The sequence below is a fragment of the Cupressus sempervirens genome, chromosome 5 (genome assembly GCF_028749045.1).
Source record: "Cupressus sempervirens isolate cs-2001-9-10 chromosome 5, ASM2874904v1, whole genome shotgun sequence".
Lineage (NCBI taxonomy): Eukaryota > Viridiplantae > Streptophyta > Pinopsida > Cupressales > Cupressaceae > Cupressus > Cupressus sempervirens.
In genome coordinates, this window is record NC_143122.1 from 115,956,754 (window position 1) to 115,975,618 (window position 18,865).

Sequence of the window (18,865 nt, forward strand, 5' to 3'; positions counted from 1 at the left end):
CACTTTTCTTATTTAATTAAATAACTTCATTTAATTAATTAGGAATGGCTTCTCATTTAATTAAATAGCTTTGTTTAATTAATTAGAAGTAAGTACTCCATTTAATTAAATAATTTTGTTTCATTATTTCAAAATTCTTTTCGAAACTAGTCACCTCAAGTCAACTGTGGTTAAATCTGGTCAACTTTTGGTCAAACTTGATCTCTGTTTATGTGAATATGAGAAAATGTGAGTATGAATTCTAGCAACAATTCGATGCAAATTCTTATTCAACATTTCAAAATGAAGACATGAGGGTCTCTTAAAGAGACTTTCTTGGAATTCATTAATGATTGAGATCGATTTCAATCAACGGTCAGGATTAAAGGTGAAGTTCAGTCATAAAGGGAGATTTCCAAATTAAAGAGAATTAATAAATTTAATTTGAGTAAAATAATGAGTTAACTGATTCAATTTGAGTAGAAAAAGGAGTGAATTAATTTAACTCATTTTTTATCAATAGTGAACTGAAAATTTCCTTTTTTGAACTGAAGAGAGATTTTGTTGAGATATTTAATTTAATAAAATGAGATATGCTCTCATAATTACTTTTTCTATTTAATTAAATAATTTTTAATTAATTAGAGACACTTTTCTTATTTAATTAAATAACATCATTTAATTAATTAGGAATGGCTTCTCATTTAATTAAATAACTTTGTTTAATTATTAGAAGTAAGTAGTCCATTTAATTAAATAATTTCGTTTAATTATTTCAAATTCTTTTTGAAACTAGTCAACTCAAGTCAACCGTGGTTAAATCTGGTCAATTTTTGGTCAAACTTGATCTTTGTGTATGTGAATATGAGCAAATGTGAGGATGAATTCTAGCAACAATTTGATGATAATTCTCATTCAACATTTCAAAATGAACAGATGAGGGTCTCTTAAATAGACTTTTCTGAAATTCATCAACGATTGAGATCGATTTCAATCAACAGTTAGGATTAAAGGTGAAGTTCAATCATAAAGGGAGATTTCCAAATTAAAGGGAGTTAACAGATTTAATTTGAGTAAAATAAGAAGTTAACTGATCCAATTTGAGTAGAAAAAGGAGCGAAATGATTTAACTCATTTTTTATCAATAGTGAACTGGAAATTTTCCTTTTTGAACTGAAGAGAGATTTTGTTGAGATATTTAATTTAATAAAATGAGATATGCTCTCATAATTACTTTTTCTATTAAATTAAATAATTTCATTTAATTAATTAGGAATGACTTCTCATTTAATTAAATAACTTTGTTTAATTAATTAGAAGTAAGTACTCCATTTAATTAAATAATTTTGTTTAATTATTTCAAAATTCTTTTCGAAACTAGTCAACTCAAGTAAAGCGTGGTTAAATCTGGTAAGCTTTTGGTCAAACTTGATCTTTGCGTATGTGAATATGAGCAAATGTGAGTATGAATTTTAGCAACAATTCGATTCAAATTCTCATTCAACGTTTCAAAATGAAGAGATGACGGTCTATCATCGGTTGAGATCGATTTCAATCAACGGTCAAGATTAAAGGTGAAGTTCAGTCATAAAGGGAGATTTCCAAATTAAAGGGAGTTAATAGATTTAATTTGATTAAAATAAGGAGTTAACTGATTCAATTTAAGTAGAAAAAGGAGTTAAATGATTTAACTCATTTTTTATCAATAGTGAACTGGAAATTTATCTTTTTGAACCGAAGAGAAATTTTGTAGAGATATTTAATTTAAAAAAATGAGATATGCTCTCATAATTACTTTTTCTATTTAATTAAATAATCTTTAATTAATTAGAGACACTTTTCTTATTTAATTAAATAACTTCATTTAATTAATTTTGAATGGCTTCTCATTTAATTAAATAACTTTATTTAATTAATTAAAAGTAAGTACTCAATTTAATTAAATAATTTCAAAAAAAATTTCGAAACTAGTCAACTCATGTCAACCGTGGTTAAATCTGGTCAACTTTTGGTCAAACTTGATCTTTGCGTATGTGAATATTAGCAAATGTGAGTATGAATTCTAGCAACAATTAGATTCAAATTCTCATTCAACCTTTCAAAATAGACTGTCCTGAGATTCATCAACGGTTGAGATCGATTTCAGTCAACTGTCAGGATTAAAGGTGAAGTTCAGTCATAAAGGGACATTTCTAAATTAAAGGGAGTTAACAGATTTGATTTGAGTGAAATAAGGAGTTAACTAATTCAATTTGAATAGTTTGATCTTTGCGTATGTGAATATGAGCAAATGTGAGTATGAATTCTAGCAACAATTCGATGCAAATTCTCATTCAACCTTTCAAAATGAAGAGATCAGGGTCTCTTAAATAGACTTTCCTTGAATTCATCAACGATTGAGATCGATTTCAATCAATGGTCAGGATGAAAGGTGAAGTTCAATCATAAAGGGAGATTTTCAAAATAAAGGTTGTTAACAGATTTAATTTGAGTAAAATAAGGAGTTAACTGATTCAATTTGAGTAGAAAAATGAGTCAACTGATTTAACTCATTTTTAATCAATACTGAATTGAAAATTTTCTTTTTTGAACTACAGAGAGATTTTGTTGAGATATTTAATTTAATAAAATGGCATATGCTCTCATAATTACTTTTTCTATTTAATTAAATAATCTTTAATTAATTAGAAACACTTTTCTTATTTAGTTAAATAACTTCATTTAATTAATTAGGAATGGCTTCTCATTTAATTAAATAACTTTGTTTAATTAATTAGAAGTAATTACTCCATTTAATTAAAAAATTTTGTTTAATTATTTCAAAATTCTTTTCGAAACTAGTTAACTCAAGTCAATCATGGTTAAATCTGGTGAACTTTTGGTCAAACTTGATCTTTGCGTATATGAATATGAGCAAATGTGAGTATGAATTCCAGCAACAATTCGATGCAAATTCTCATTCAACCTTTCAAAATGAAGAGATGAGGGTCTCTTAAATAGACTTTCTTGGAATTCATCAACAATTGAGATCGTTTTCAATCAACGGTCGGGATTAAAGGTGAAGTTCAATCATAAAGGGAGATTTTCAAATTAAAAGGAGTTAACGGATTTAATTTGAGTAAAAGAAGGAGTTAACTACTTATATTTGAGTAGAAAAAGGAGTCAACTGATTTAAATCATTTTTGATCAATAGTGAACTGGAAATTTTCCTTTTTGAACTGAAGAGAGATTTTTTTTAAATATTTAATTTAATAAAATGAGATATGCTCTCATAATTATTTTTTCTATTTAATTAAATAATCTTTAATTAATTAGAGACACTTTTCTTATTTAATTAAATAACTTCATTTAATTAATTAGGAATGGCTTCTCATTTATTTAAATAATTAAAAGTAAATACTCCATTTAATTAAATAATTTCGTTTAATTATTTTAAAATTCTTTTTGAAACTAGTCAACTCAAGTCAACTGTGATTAAATCTGGTCAACTTTTTGTCAAACTTGATCTTTGCGTATGTCAATATGAGCAAATGTGAGTATGAATTCCAACAACAATTCAATGCAAATTCTCATTCAACCTTTCAAAATGAAGAGATAACCCTCTCTTAAATAGACTTTCCTGAAATTGATCAATGGATGAGATCGATTTCAATTAACGGTCAGGATTAAAAGTGAAGTTCAATCATAAAGGGAGATTTCCAAATTAGAGGGAGTTAACAGATTTAATTTGAGTAAAATAAGGAGTTAACTGATTCAATTTGAGTAGAAAAAGGAGTCAACTGATTTAACTCATTTTTTATCAATAGTGAACTAGAAATTTCCCTTTTTGAACTGAAGAGAGATTTTGTTGAGATATTTAATTTAATAAAATGAGATATGCTCTCATAATTACTTTTTCTATTTTATTAAATAATCTTCAATTAATTATAGACACTTTCCTTATTTAATTAAATAACTTCATTTAATTAATTAGGAATGGCTTCTCATTTAATTAAATAACTTTGTTTAATTAATTAGAAGTAAGTACTCCATTTAATTAAATAATTTTGTTTTATTATTTCAAAATTCTTTTCGAAACTAGTCAACTCAAGTCAATCATTGTTAAATCTGGTCAACTTTTGGTCAAATTTGATCTTTGCATATGTGAATATGAGCAAATGTGAGTATGAATTCCAGCAACAATTCGATGCAAATTCTCATTCAACCTTTCAAAATGAAGAGATCAGGGTCTCTTAAATAGGCTTTCCTAGAATTCATCAACGGTTGAGATCAATTTCAATCAACGGTCAGGATTAAAGTTGTAGTTCAGTCATAAAGAGAGATTTCCAAATTAAAAGGAGTTAACAAATTTCATTTGAGTAAAATAAGGAGTCAACTGATTCAATTTGAGTAGAAAAAGGAGTCAACTGATTTAACTCATTTTTAATTAATAGTGAACTGAAAATTTCCCTTTTTAAACTGAAGACAGATTTTGTTGAGATATTTAATTTAATAAAATGAGATATGCTCTCATAATTACTTTTTCTATTTAATTAAATAATCTTTAATTAATTAGAGACACTTTTCTTATTTAATTAAATAACTTCACTTAATTAATTAGGAATGGCTTCTCATTTAATTAAATAACTTTGTTTAATTAATTAGAAGTAAATACTCCATTTAATTAAATAATTTTGTTTAATTATTTTAAAATTCTTTTCGAAACTAGTCAACTCAAGTGAACCGTAGTTAAATCTGGTCAACTTTTTGTCAAACTTGATCTTTGCATATGTAAATATGAGCAAATGTGAGTATGAATTCCAGCAACAATTCGATGCAAATTCTTGTTCAACCTTTCAAAATGAAGAGATGAGGGTCTCTTAAATAGACTCTCTTGGAATTCATCAACAGTTGAGATCGATTTCAATCAACGGTCAGGATTAAAGGTGAAGTTCAGTCATAAAGGGAGATTTTCAAATTAAAGTAAGTTAACGGATTTAATTTGAGTAAAAGAAGGAGTTAACTACTTATATTTGAGTAGAAAAAGGAGTCAACTAATTTAAATCATTTTTGATCAATAGTGAACTGGAAATTTTCCTTTTTGAACTGAAGAGAGATTTTGTTTAAATATTTAATTTAATAAAATGAGATATGCTCTCATAATTATTTTTTCTATTTAATTGAATAATCTTTAATTAATTAGAGACACTTTTCTTATTTAATTAAATAACTTCATTTAATTAATTAGGAATGGCTTCTCATTTATTTAAATAATTAAAAGTAAATACTCCATTTAATTAAATAATTTCGTTTAATTATTCCAAAATTCTTTTTGAAACTAGTCAACTCAAGTCAACTGTGATTAAATCTGGTCAACTTTTTGTCAAACTTGATCTTTGCGTATGTCAATATGAGCAAATGTGAGTATGAATTTCAACAACAATTCAATGGAAATTCTCATTCAAACTTTCAAAATAAAGAGATGACGCTCTCTTAAATAGACTTTCCTGAAATTCATCAATGGATGAGATCAATTTCAATTAACGGTCAGGATTAAAGGTGAAGTTCAATCATAAAGGGAGATTTCCAAATTAGAGGGAGTTAACAGATTTAATTCGAGTAAAATAAGGAGTTAACTGATTCAATTTGAGTAGAAAAATGAGTCAACTGATTTAACTCATTTTTGATCAATAGTGAACTGGAAATTTCCCTTTTTGAACTGAAGAGAGATTTTGTTGAAATATTTAATTTAATAAAATGAGATATGCTCTCATAATTACTTTTTCTATTTTATTAAATAATCTTTAATTAATTATAGACACTTTTCTTATTTAATTAAATAACTTCATTTAATTAATTAGGAATGGCTTCTCATTTAATTAAATAACTTTGTTTAATTAATTAGAAGTAAGTACTCCATTTAATTAAATAATTTCATTTTATTATTTCAAAATTCTTTTCGAAACTAGTCAACTCAAGTCAATCATTGGTAAATCTGGTCAACTTTTGGTCAAATTTGATCTTTGCGTATGTGAATATGAGCAAATGTGAGTATGAATTCCAGCAACAATTCGATGCAAATTCTCATTCAACCTTTCAAAATGAAGAGATCAGGGTCTCTTAAATAGGCTTTTCCAAAATTCATCAACGGTTGAGATCAATTTCAATCAACGGTCAGGATTAAAGTTGTAGTTCAGTCATAAAGGGAGATTTCCAAATTAAAAGGAGTTAACAGATTTCATTTGAGTAAAATAAGGAGTCAACTGATTCAATTTGAGTAGAAAAAGGAGTCAACTGATTTAACTCATTTTTAATTAATAGTGAACTGAAAATTTCCCTTTTTGAACTGAAGAGAGATTTTGTTGAGATATTTAATTTAATAAAATGAGATATGCTCTCATAATTACTTTTTCTATTTAATTAAATAATCTTTAATTAATTAGAGACACTTTTCTTATTTAATTAATTAACTTCATTTAATTAATTAGGAATGGCTTCTCATTTAATTAAATAACTTTGTTTAATTAATTAGAAGTAAATACTCCATTTAATTAAATAATTTCGGTTAATTATTTTAAAATTCTTTTCGAAACTAGTCAACTCAAGTCAACCGTAGTTAAATTTGGTCAACTTTTGGTCAAACTTGATCTTTGCGTATGTAAATATGAGCAAATGTGAGTATGAATTCCAGCAACAATTCGATGCAAATTCTTGTTCAACCTTTCAAAATGAAGAGATGAGGGTCTCTTAAATAGACTTTCTTAGAATTCATCAACGGTTGAGATCAATTTCAATCAACGGTCAGGATTAAAGGTGAAGTTCAGTCATAAAAGGAGATTTCTAAACTAAAGGGAGTCAACAGATTTAATTTGAGTAAAATAAGGAGTTAACTGATTCAATTTGAGTAGAAAAAGGAGTCAACTGATTTAACTCATTTTTTATAAATATTGAACTGAAAATTTCCCTTTTTGAGTTGAAGAGAGATTTTGTTGAGATATTTAATTTAACAAAATAAGATATGCTCTCATTATTACTTTTCCTATTTAATTAAATAATCTTTAATTAATTAGAGACACTTTTCTTATTTAATTAAATAACTTCATTTAATTAATTAGGAATGGCTTCTTATTTAATTAAATAACTTTGTTTAATTAATTAGAAGTAAGTGCTCCATTTAATTAAATAATTTTGTTTAATTATTTCAAAATTCTTTTCGAAACTAGTCAACCATGGTTAAATCTGACCAACTTTTGGTCAAACTTGATCTTTGCGTATGTAAATATGAGCAAATGTGAGTATGAATTCTAACAACAATTCGATGCAAATGATAGGGAGTTAATAGATTTAATTTGAGTAAAATAAGTAGTTAACTTATTCAATTTGAGTAGAAAAATGAGTCAACTAATTTAACTCATTTTTTATCAATAGTGAACTGGAAATTTCCCTTTTTGAACTGAAGAGAGATTTTGTTTAAATATTTAATTTAATAAAATGAGATATGCTCTCATAATTACTTTTTCTATTTAATTAAATAATTTTTAATTAATTACAGACACTTTTCTTATTTAATTAAATAACTTTATTTAATTAATTAGGAATGGCTTCTCATTTATTTAAATAACTTTGTTTAATTAATTAAAAGTAAGTACTCCATTTAATTAAATAATTTCGTCTAATTATTTCAAAATTCTTTTTGAAACTAGTCAATTCAAGTCAACTGTGATTAAATCTGGTCAACTTTTTGTCAAACTTGATCTTTCCGTATCTCAATATGAGAAAATGTGAGTATGAATTCCAACAACAATTCAATGCAAATTCTCATTCAACCTTTCAAAATGAAGAGATGATGCTCTCTTAAATAGACTTTCCTGAAATTCATCAATGGATTAGATCGATTTCAATTAACAGTCAGGATTAAAGGTGAAGTTCAATCATAAAGGGAGATTTCCAAATTAAAGGGAGTTAACAGATTTAATTTGAGTAAAATAAGGAGTTAACTGATTCAATTTGAGTAGAAAAAGGAGTCAACTGATTTAACTCATTTTTGATCAATAGTGAACTGGAAATTTCCCTTTTTGAACTGAAGAGAGATTCTGTTGAGATATTTAATTTAATAAAATGAGATATGCTCTCATAATTACTTTTTCTATTGAATTAAATAATCTTTAATTAATTAGAGACACTTTTATTATTTAATTAAATAACTTCATTTAATTAATTAAGAATGGCTTCTAATTTAATTAAATAACTTTTTTTAATTAATTAGAAGTAAGTACTCCATTTAATTAAATAATTTCGGTTAATTATTTTAAAAAAAATTTTGAACCTAGTCAACTCAAGTCAACCATGGTTAAATTTGGTCAACTTTTGGTCAAACTTGATCTTTGCGTATGTGAATATGAGCAAATGTGAGTCTGAATTCCAGCAACAATTCGATACAAATTCTCATTCAACCTTTCAAAATGAAGAGATGACGGTCTCTTAAATAGAGTTTCTTGGAATTTATCAACAATTGAGATCGATTTCAATCAACGGTCAGGATTAAAGGTGACGTTCAACCATAAAGGGAGATTTCCAAATTAAAGGGAGTTAAAAGATTTAATTTGTCTAAAATAAGGAGTTAACTGATTCAATTTGAGTAGAAAAAGGAGTTAACTGATTTAACTCATTTTTTATCAATACTGAACTGAAAATTTCTCTTTATGAACTGAAGAGAGATTTTGTTAAGATATTTAATTTAATAAAATGAGATATGCTCTCATTTTTACTTTTTCTATTTAATTAAATAATCTTTAATTAATTAGAGACACTTTTCTTATTTAATTAAATAACTTCATTTAATTAATTAGGAATTGCTTCTCATTTAATTAAATAACTTTGTTTAATTAATTAGAAGTAAGTACTCCATTTAATTAACTAATTTCGTTTAATTTTTTCAAAAATTCTATCGAAACTAGTCTACTGAAGCCAACCGTGGTTAAATCTAGTCAACTTTTGGTCAAACTTGATCTTTGTGTATGTGAATATGAGCACATGTGCGTATGAATTCCAGCAGTAATTCGATGCAAATTCTCATTCAACCTTTCAAAATGAAGAGACGAGGGTCTCTTAAATAGGCTTTCGTGGAATTCATCAACAGTTGAGATAGATTTCAATCAACGGTCAGGATTAAAAGTCAAGTTCAGTCATAAAGGAAGATTTCCAAATTAAAAGGAGTTAACATATTTAATTTGAGTAAAATAAAGAGTTAACTGATTCAATTTGAATTAAAAAATGAGTTAATTGATTTAACTCATTTTTTATCAATAGTGAACTCAAAATTTCCCTTTTTGAACTGAAGAGAAATTTTGTTGAGATATTTAATTTAATAAAATGAGATATGCTCTCACAATTTCTTTTTCTATTTAATTAAATAATCTTTAATTAAATAGAGACACTTTTCTTATTTAATTAAATAATTTTATTTAATTAGTTAGGAATGGCTTCTCATTTAATTAAATAACTTTGTTTAATTAATTAGAAGTAAGTAGTCCATTTAATTAAATAATTTCATTTAATTATTTCAAAATTCTTTTCGAAACTAGTCAACTCAAGTCAACTGTGGTTAAATCTGGTCAACTTTTGGTTAAACTTGATCTTTGCGTATGTAAATATGAGCAAATGTGAGTATGAATTTCAACAACAATTTGATGCAAATTCTCATTCAACCTTTCAAAATGAAGAGATGAGGGTGTCTTAAATAGACTTTCCTGGAATTCATCAACGGTTGAGATCAATTTCAATCAATGGTCAGGATTAAAAGTGAAGTTTAGTCATAAAGGGAGATTTCCAAATTAAAGTGAGTTAACAAATTTAATTTGAGTAAAATAAGGAGTTAACTGGTTCAATTTGAGTAGAAAAAAGAGTTAACTGATTTAACTCATTTTCGATCAATAGTGAACTGAAAATTTCCCTTTTTGAACTGAAGAGAGATTTTGTTGAGATATTTAATTTAATAAAATGAAATATGCTCTCATAATTATTTTTTCTATTTAATTAAATAATCTTTAATTAATTAGAGACACTTTTCCTATTTAATTAAATAACTTCATCTAATTAGTTAGGAATGGTTTCTCATTTAATTAAACAATTTTGTTTAATTAATTAGAAGTAAGTACTCCATTTAATTAAATAATTTCGTTTAATTATTTCAGAATTCTTTTCGAAACTGCTCAATTCAAGTCAACCATGGTTAAATCTAGTCAACTTTTGGTCAAACTTGATTTCTGCATATGTGAATATGAGCAAATGTGAGTATGAATTCCATCAACAATTTGATGCAAATTCTCATTCAAATTTTCAAAATGAAGAGATGAGGGTCTCTTAAATAGACTTTCCTAGAATTCATCAACGGTTGAGATCAATTTCAATCAACGGTCAGGATTAAAGGTGAAGTTGAGTCATAAAGGGAGATTTCCAAATTAAAGGGAGTTAATAGATTTAATTTTAATAAAATAAGGAGTTAACTGATTCAATTTGAGTAGAAAAATGAGTTAACTGATGTAACTCATTTTTTATCAATAGTGTTCAAACTTGAAATTTCTCTTTTTCAACTGAAGAGAGATTTTGTTGAGATATTTAATTTAATAAAACTATATATGCTCTGATAATTACTTTTTCTATTTAGTTAAATAATCTTTAATTAATTAGAGACAATTTTCTTATTTAATTAAATAACTTCATTTAATTAGTAAGGAATGGCTTGTCGTTTAATTAAATAACTTTGTTTAATTAATTAGAAGTAAGTACTCCATTTAATTAAATAATTTCATTTAATTATTTGAAAATTCTTTTCAAAACTAGTCAGCTCATGTCAACCGTGGTTAAATTTGGTCAACTTTTGGTCAAACTTGATCTTTGCGTATGTGAATATGAACAAATGTGAGTATGAATTCAAGCAACAATTCAATGCAAATTCTCATTCAACCTTTCAAAATGAAGAGATCAGGGTCTCTTAAATAGACTTTCCTAAAATTTATCAATAGTTGAGATCGATTTCAATCAACTTTCAGGATTAAAGTTGAAGTTCAGTCATAAAGGGAGATTTCCAAATTAAAGGGAGTTAACCGATTTAATTTGAGTAAAATAAGGAGTTAACTGATTCAATTTGAGTAGAAAAAGGAGTTAACTGATTTAACTTATTTTTTATCAATATTGAACAGGAAATTTCCCTTTTTGAACTGAAGAGAGATTTTGTCAAGATATTTAATTTAATAAAATGAGATATGCTCTCATAATTACTTTTTCTATTTAATTAAATAATCTTTAATTAATTAGAGACACTTTTCATATTTAATTAAATAACTTCATTTAATTAGTTAGGAATGTCTTCTCATTTAATTAAATAACTTTGTTTAAATAATTAGAAGTAAGTACTCCATTTAACTAAATAATTTAGTTTAATTATTTCAAAATTCTTTTCGAAACTAGTCAACTGTGGTTAAATCTAGTCAACTTTTGGTCAAACTTGATCTTTGCGTATGTGAATATGAGCAAATGTGAGTATGAATTCTAGCAACAATTCGATGCAAATTCTCATTCAACCTTTCAAACTGAAGAGATGAGGGTCTCTTAAATAGACTTTTCTAGAATTCATCAACGGTTGAGATTGATTTCAATCAACGGTAACGATTAAAGGTGAAGTTCAGTCATAAAGGGAGATTTTCAAATTAAAGGGAATTAACAGATTTAATTTGAGTAAAATAATGAGTTAACTGATTCAATTTGAGTAGAAAGAGGAGTTAACTAATTTAACTCATTTTTGATCAATAGTGAACTGGAAATTTCCCTTTTTGAACTGAAGAAAGATTTTGTTGAGATATTTAATTTAATAAAATGAGATATGCTCTCATAATTACTTTTTGTATTTAATTAAATAATCTTTAATTAATTAGAGACACTTTTCTTATTTAATTAAATAACTTCATTTAATTAGTTAGGAATGGCTTCTCATTTAATTAAATAACTTTGTTTAATTTATTCGAAGTAAGTACTCCATTTAATTAAATAATTTCGTTTAATTATTCAAAAATACTTTTCAAAACTAGTCAACTCAAGTCAACCATGGTTAAATCTATCCATTTTTTGTCAAACTTGATCTTTGCATATGTGAATATGGGCAAATGTGAGTATGAATTTCAGCAACAATTCGATGCAAATTATTATTCAACCTTTCAAAATGAAGAGATGAGGGTCTCTTAAATAGACTTTCTTGAAATTTATCAATGGTTGAGATCGATTTCAATCAACGGTCAAGATTAAAGGTGAAGTTCAGTCATAAAGGGAGATTTCCAAATTAAAGGGAGTTAACAGATTTAATTTGAGTAAAATAAAGAGTTAACTGATTCAATTTGAGTAGAAAAAGGAGTTAACTGATTTAACTCATTTTTGATCAATAGTGAACTGGAAATTTCCCTTTTTGAACTGAAGAGAGATTTTGCTTAGATATTTAATTTAGTAAAATGAGATATGCTCTCATAATTACTTTTTCTATTTAATTAAATAATCTTTAATTAATTAGAGACACTTTTCTTATTTAATTAAATAACTTCATTTAATTAGTTAGGAATGGCTTCTCAATTAATTAAATAACTTTGTTTAATTAATTAGAAGTATGTACTCCATTTAATTAAATAATTTCATTTAATTATTTCAAAATTCTTTTCGAAACTAGTCAACTCAAGTCAACCGTGGTTAAATCTGGTCAACTTTTGGTGAAACTTGATCTTTGCATATGTGAATATGAACAAATGTGACACTAGTACATTTGAGACCATTTTTTGAACATTATTGGTCGAAAATTCGACCCAATTTTTGACCAAACTTCGATCAACTTCGACCAACCCATTGGTCGGAATTTTTCCGGTTGAAATTTCAACCAACCTTCTAGTTGGTCAAAATTTCGACCAATACGTTTGTCGAATAACCTCCAAAGCCATGGTGCAAGTTCTGCCAGGAATTGGTCAAAATTTTGACCAATGGAGGTCAGAAATTTTGACCAATAAAGGTAGAAATTTCGACCAATGAAGGTCAAAAATTTCAACCAATAAAGGTAGAAATTTTGACCAATGAAGGTATAAATTTTGACCAATGAAGGTAGAAATTTCTACCAACAGGTAGGTGTAAAAATTTTTTTAGGCATTCTATAAAACAGTCACATGCCTTGCATATGATATGACATTTTGCATGCATCCTGCACTCTCTCATCCGACTGATGATGGATTATGGAGAGTGATCTAAAACCATGATGCTAAAAAACACACACAATCAAATCCAAAATGAACTTGCATTACAAATGGATTGTGGAAATCTGATATTGTTAATTTTGCATACATGTCTACTAGGACAAATATATGTTTAAGTTGTGATTGTCCTGGTAGAGATGCATGCAATTTTACCAATATTAGATTTCCACAATCCATTTGTAGTGCAAGTTCATTTTGGATTTTATTGTGTGTTTTTTAGCATCATGGTTTCAGATCACTCTACGTCATCCATCATTAGCTGGATGAGAGAGAGTGCAGGATGCATGCAAAATGTCATATCATACGCAATGAATGTGAACTGTTTTATGGAATGCCTGAAAAACACTGACAGTAACTAATATGAAAAATATATAATTAGTTATATGATTGAGACAAATCATGTACCAGTGAGTTGGTCAAAATTTTGACTAGATAAATTTTGACCAATGGGTTGGTCAAATTTGGTCAAAAATTGGGTCGAAAATTTGATCAATGAAGGTCGAAAAATGAACCCAAATGCACTAGTGCAAGTATGCTCGCCAAGTTGACTCTTTGAGTTTGATCATCAAGTCACCCCACCAAAGTGCCTCATCAAGGTCAGTCTTTAGGTCTACTCATCGAGCTTTCTCACCAAGTCAGCTCGCCATGTCGCGTCTCTAAGTGGCCTTGCTAAGTCGGCTCACCAACTTGCCCCACCAAGTTGCCACTTTAAGCCCACTCACCATGTTAGATCGCTAGGCCAGCTCCCCAAGTTAGCTCTCCAAGCTGACAATTGAAGTACGCTCACCATGTCTATTTCTGATTCGTTGTCTATAGCTTAAAACATGAATACATCTACTAAACAAAATACAAATCACTCAACAAATTTGAATGTGGTAGAAGAGTGATCAACAACACAGTGAATCGAGTCTATAGGTTTGTGGCATTGATGGCACTTGCTAGTTTGAGAAGAGATTCAAAAGGAGGCTTGGTTGAGGATGCATTTCAATAGCAAGCAAGAGCGAAGACATGATGCATGCATCACTCTGATGAAAAGACTAGCAATGAATAACATGCAAACATATGCTTATTTTATAAACTTCAATGAAATCTATTTTCTCCTGATCAAATCAAAAGACTGCAAGACATCACTCAAGGCATTCACATCATGATCTTAGCCAAATTATAGGAAGTCATTGTAATCAAATTACTTTCTTTCAATATAATGGGAGGAATCTCCTTTCACAGCAATTCACCAAAAACAAAAAACTCAAAACATGTAGAAAACAAAAAGTAGAGAATGCCATTTAAAGAACTTTTCCAGTGTGCTAAAGAAAGCTAGTAGGCAATACGGTACAGAACTAGATTAAACATATACCCACCATTTTAATCTCAAACAAGACATCCACTGAATTTTTATTCTATTTTAAAACAAAATCAAGATTCATGAAACTACCAATTTAAAAGGTTCATAGTGCATTCTACCCATTAAGCAAAGTGCAACTTGAGATAAAATTGTTTGAAAAGTAACCTTCCAGAACACGTGTAAAATGAAACGTACACTTTCTGCCAAGTTTGGATCAGGCATGTTCTACTTCTAGATGAAGAGGTTGTGCAAGTCTAAAATAAAACTAAAGCTCCAAAATCAATGAAAATTTTTCTGTTTATAGTGTTACTGCTGCCACAAACATAGGAAAGATACATAAGAATATGGCCACTATTTAGAAACATCAGACAGTAAGACACGAGATCTTGAAGGGAAAAGAAGAGGAGGTTCATAGAATTAAAATTACAATTAACGAAAAAAAATCATTTTGGCATATATGTGAAAAAGGAAAACTCGCACAGTCTAAGCCAAGGATAAACTCCATTTTAATTTCAGGCTGGGCATAAAATGCATTCACCAAGCACAAATGATTAAATAATATCTGGAGCAAGTCTTGATCTATTTCTCTAAATTTAATAAAATTTGATAAAATTTGATAAAATTTGAACCCATCATCCAAAGAAGAGTCTTGCTTATCAACATGATGTACTTGGAGATTACCATTATCTCTACTTGTCTGATAAAAATATCGGGCAAGCTTCAGACCCAATAAGAAATAATCATCCCAAGCCTTAGCAATTCTACCAAAAAGATCTCTGTGCACACACAACAAAGCCAAAAAGACAGAAAAGTTCTTTCCAAATACTTTATGGCATAATGTAACAAGGGAAGGAAAGTTTACCACTATTTCCTCTGGCATTGCAGATACTATGGAGGATGCAAATGTAGTTGCTGCACCAGATTTCCTCTCACAATCTGTATTCTCTACAAGTGACAGCACTTGGGAAAGAGATCGTTGAATAGTAGGATTGCCTTTTCCCAAAAAGTGAGTATCTATTGATTCCAAACTGGATCTCACTTGCTCTTTGGATAATATGCCTTGGGAAAAATGAAGCAAACTTCTCAATGGACTCCATTCACAAAGAAAATCTTCTGAACCATGATCGGATTGATATACTTGATTGATTTTTGGAAGCAAAGTAGTCACAATTGTGAAAGATAATGACCTTGAATTAGCCTGTGAGAGGAAATATCCACTTGTCAACATAAGGATCTGACTTCAAACTCAGAATGAACTATATGAGGAAGAACAGATCCACACTTGAGCCTGCAAAAGAAAGTTCATCACACTAGCCACATAGAATGAAATCATTGTTCGGTGGGCAAGCTTCTGACTTTTGGAACTTGACTCGACAACTCGAAGGCACTTTTGCAAGACACAGATCACAAGAGGGCTAAAATGTGGAGGTGAAAGATCTGCATAATTTTTAATGAGTAAGTTATTAATCAAAAATAAAAGAGTAAATGAACAGACAAGAAACTTTATTATATAGGCCCAACTAATAATTTTCACTTTTCAGAATGAAATTGTGGTTGGTGTCAGACATCTGTTTTCCATAATTCATTGTGCATCAGCAACTACTCATCAAAGGCTAAGAAAACCATGTAGTGTTTGGAACTAGGCTATTATTTTCTTCAAGTCAAAGGGATGAAATCATTTGAAAGAAAAAATTATTTTTTTAATAAAAATATAATTAGTGCTACAGTTAAACCCAAGACAGATAAGTCATTCTATGATTCTAGATATTTTCCAATAAAAGAAATAGACAGACATGAAATGGACTGTCCACTCTAATTTGTGGAAGCTCCCCTGACAGTGCATTTGAAATATCTGTAGGTAACTCCAAAATTAAGTTGTGGGATCATATCAATGGTTGTTAGTCAAAATTTTCTCTTGAATAGGGTTGTGAGGATATTCTGTCAGCATTTGGTTCCTAATTTACTCAAGAATTGGGGTCTGATAATATTGTCTTACAAATTGTTTATTTTACAATGGAGTTGTATCTTCTATTTTATTCTTGACTAATAGAAGTTTATTTGACCCTGAGATGATCAAATCCGCTTGATAAATGTTAATCTCTCTTTAATTTTTGCACTATTTTCTATATTAGGAATAAGTCAATTCTTGAACTATCTACAACTATTGATTGCCTTGTGTTTCTTTTTATTCCTGTCAGAGCCTTCTTTCAACTCTATCTACCCTGCTTGTCATTCCAAAACATAAGGATTTATAATTTTTTCTCTATACACATTATCTGCCATCAAACTAGTATGTTTAATGTCCATTTTCCCATTCTCAATTTCTGTAATATCCCTTTTTATTGATATTGGTAGAATCATGGTTGAGCCCCATGGTGCTATTGATATCATATCAAGTGGTTGTGGATTCCCTTCAAGAGTAGTAATTCCATTTATTGGTACCAGAGGTTGTGATGGTAAAAATGGTGCCAAATGCTTCTTTACTCCTATAGGCCCCATACTAGAGTGTAGAATGTAGAATATCTTCTAAAGATTGAGATGGCATACATCCACTCCAATTCAACTTGAGCTAGTTAGTCCAACCTGCACATTCATGTTTGCACCATCCATGTACACTTGACTATCATTGTCATGAATGATTTAACATATCTTATTTAATACCCTCCCCATACACACCATGCATTGAAGGATAGGTAATCATAAGTGCTACAAGGTTTCCTTATTTTCCTCTACATCCTTCATTTTCTTTAGCAACAGTTCAAACAACAACAATTTTCATTCCACACATTGTAGCACTTGCAAGATTCATTCCATGAGTTGAGACAGTAATGATAGAAGTTTTGATGCCCATCTCCCCTTGCTTAATGATAAGAATATAACCTTTAAAATATCAAGGAATGGAGCATCCTCAACATTAATAGTGCCTAATTTCTTTAATCCACTAATAAATGCTCCCGCCAAACCATGTACACATTCTACATGTTTTTTCAATCCTGCCAGACCATGATAGATTGCATACATAGAAGATATATTGTAATTAATGCCTATATCATGTAGATATTTCTAGTGGCATTATCTTGCCTGATGTGTTGCTCCCTTGTCTACATTTCCATCCTTAGCATAGGATTCCTATGGGAATCCACATTAACTCCAATAATCCTACCAGGCATCATTCATTTTTACTCTTAAGATGTAACCAAGCAATATAAATGAGGGGCCCCCATAGTCCAGGGGGACACCAAATCTTTGAGAAGACCCAAAGATGATATCCACCCCAAATTCCTCAGGAGGCTTCAGTATTGTTAGTGTAGAAAAATCAGAGGCCATGACAACCTTCACACCATTAGCATGAACATTCTTAACAAAATAAGAGTAATCAATAACTTCCCTCTCTATCCTAGGGTGCTGAACAAGCACCCCACAAACATCCTTGGAACTATAATCAAAGTACTTTAGATCAGATTTCATGACATTCAACCCCAACCAACCTACCCTTATCTGGCACACATCAAATGTCTAAGGATGAGAGTTACTAAAAATGATAGAAGTCTTCTTATTATCTTTGGTTATATCATTACATATCACAATAGCCTCAAAACTAGTAGTGGCCTCATCCAAAAGAAAATCATTTGACACGAGAGCCCAATAAGATCTAATATCATGTTCTAGTGATTCAAAAAAGATTCTAGTATATCATGGAAACCATGTTAGGAGGGGACAAGGGATGATGATGGGGCTGAAACCTATGATAAATTATACTCTATTAAAAGTATTAACTTATTACTATGAAAAGAAACATTTCACTTAACAAAAACTAATATATCAAGTACCTCCATTTGAAGAAAAATTATCACTTGTTGCTCGAACATCATGGATACTTAATTGATGAGTAAGTCTTGAAAATAAAGATGCCTATTTTTTGAATCTCTCATGTTTCCTTTTTGCATTCTGATCTTCTTGGAGAAGTTCTTCAATCTTTGCTATACTTTGAGAGCTGTTTGAAGTAGAATTGAAAAATAATATATGAGGAACACAGAAAAAAAATATAACTAGTACCATGGCCATGTTAGCCACATGTAATTAACCTTCACCTGACAGAGCTATAAAGTTGAGTCAGCATTTCCTCTTTGGCTTTCTCAACTTGGCAGAGCACCACAGCCTGTCAATCATTGAAGGACAAGTTAATACTCATGAGAACCATATAGAAGAATGCCTATTTCTGTAGTGCTTTAATGCAAGGATGTTCTAAGGTTCTTACGTTGGGTACATTTGCAGCAAG

General features: G+C 28.9%; 2 pseudogenes; both read right to left on the bottom strand.

Moving 5' to 3' along the window:
* Positions 1-16,815: 16,815 nt before the first annotated feature.
* On the bottom strand, positions 16,816-17,453 carry LOC149554786 (glycine dehydrogenase (decarboxylating), mitochondrial pseudogene; annotated as a pseudogene).
* A 13-nt stretch (positions 17,454-17,466) lies between these two features.
* On the bottom strand, positions 17,467-18,248 carry LOC149554787 (glycine dehydrogenase (decarboxylating), mitochondrial pseudogene; annotated as a pseudogene).
* Positions 18,249-18,865: the final 617 nt, after the last annotated feature.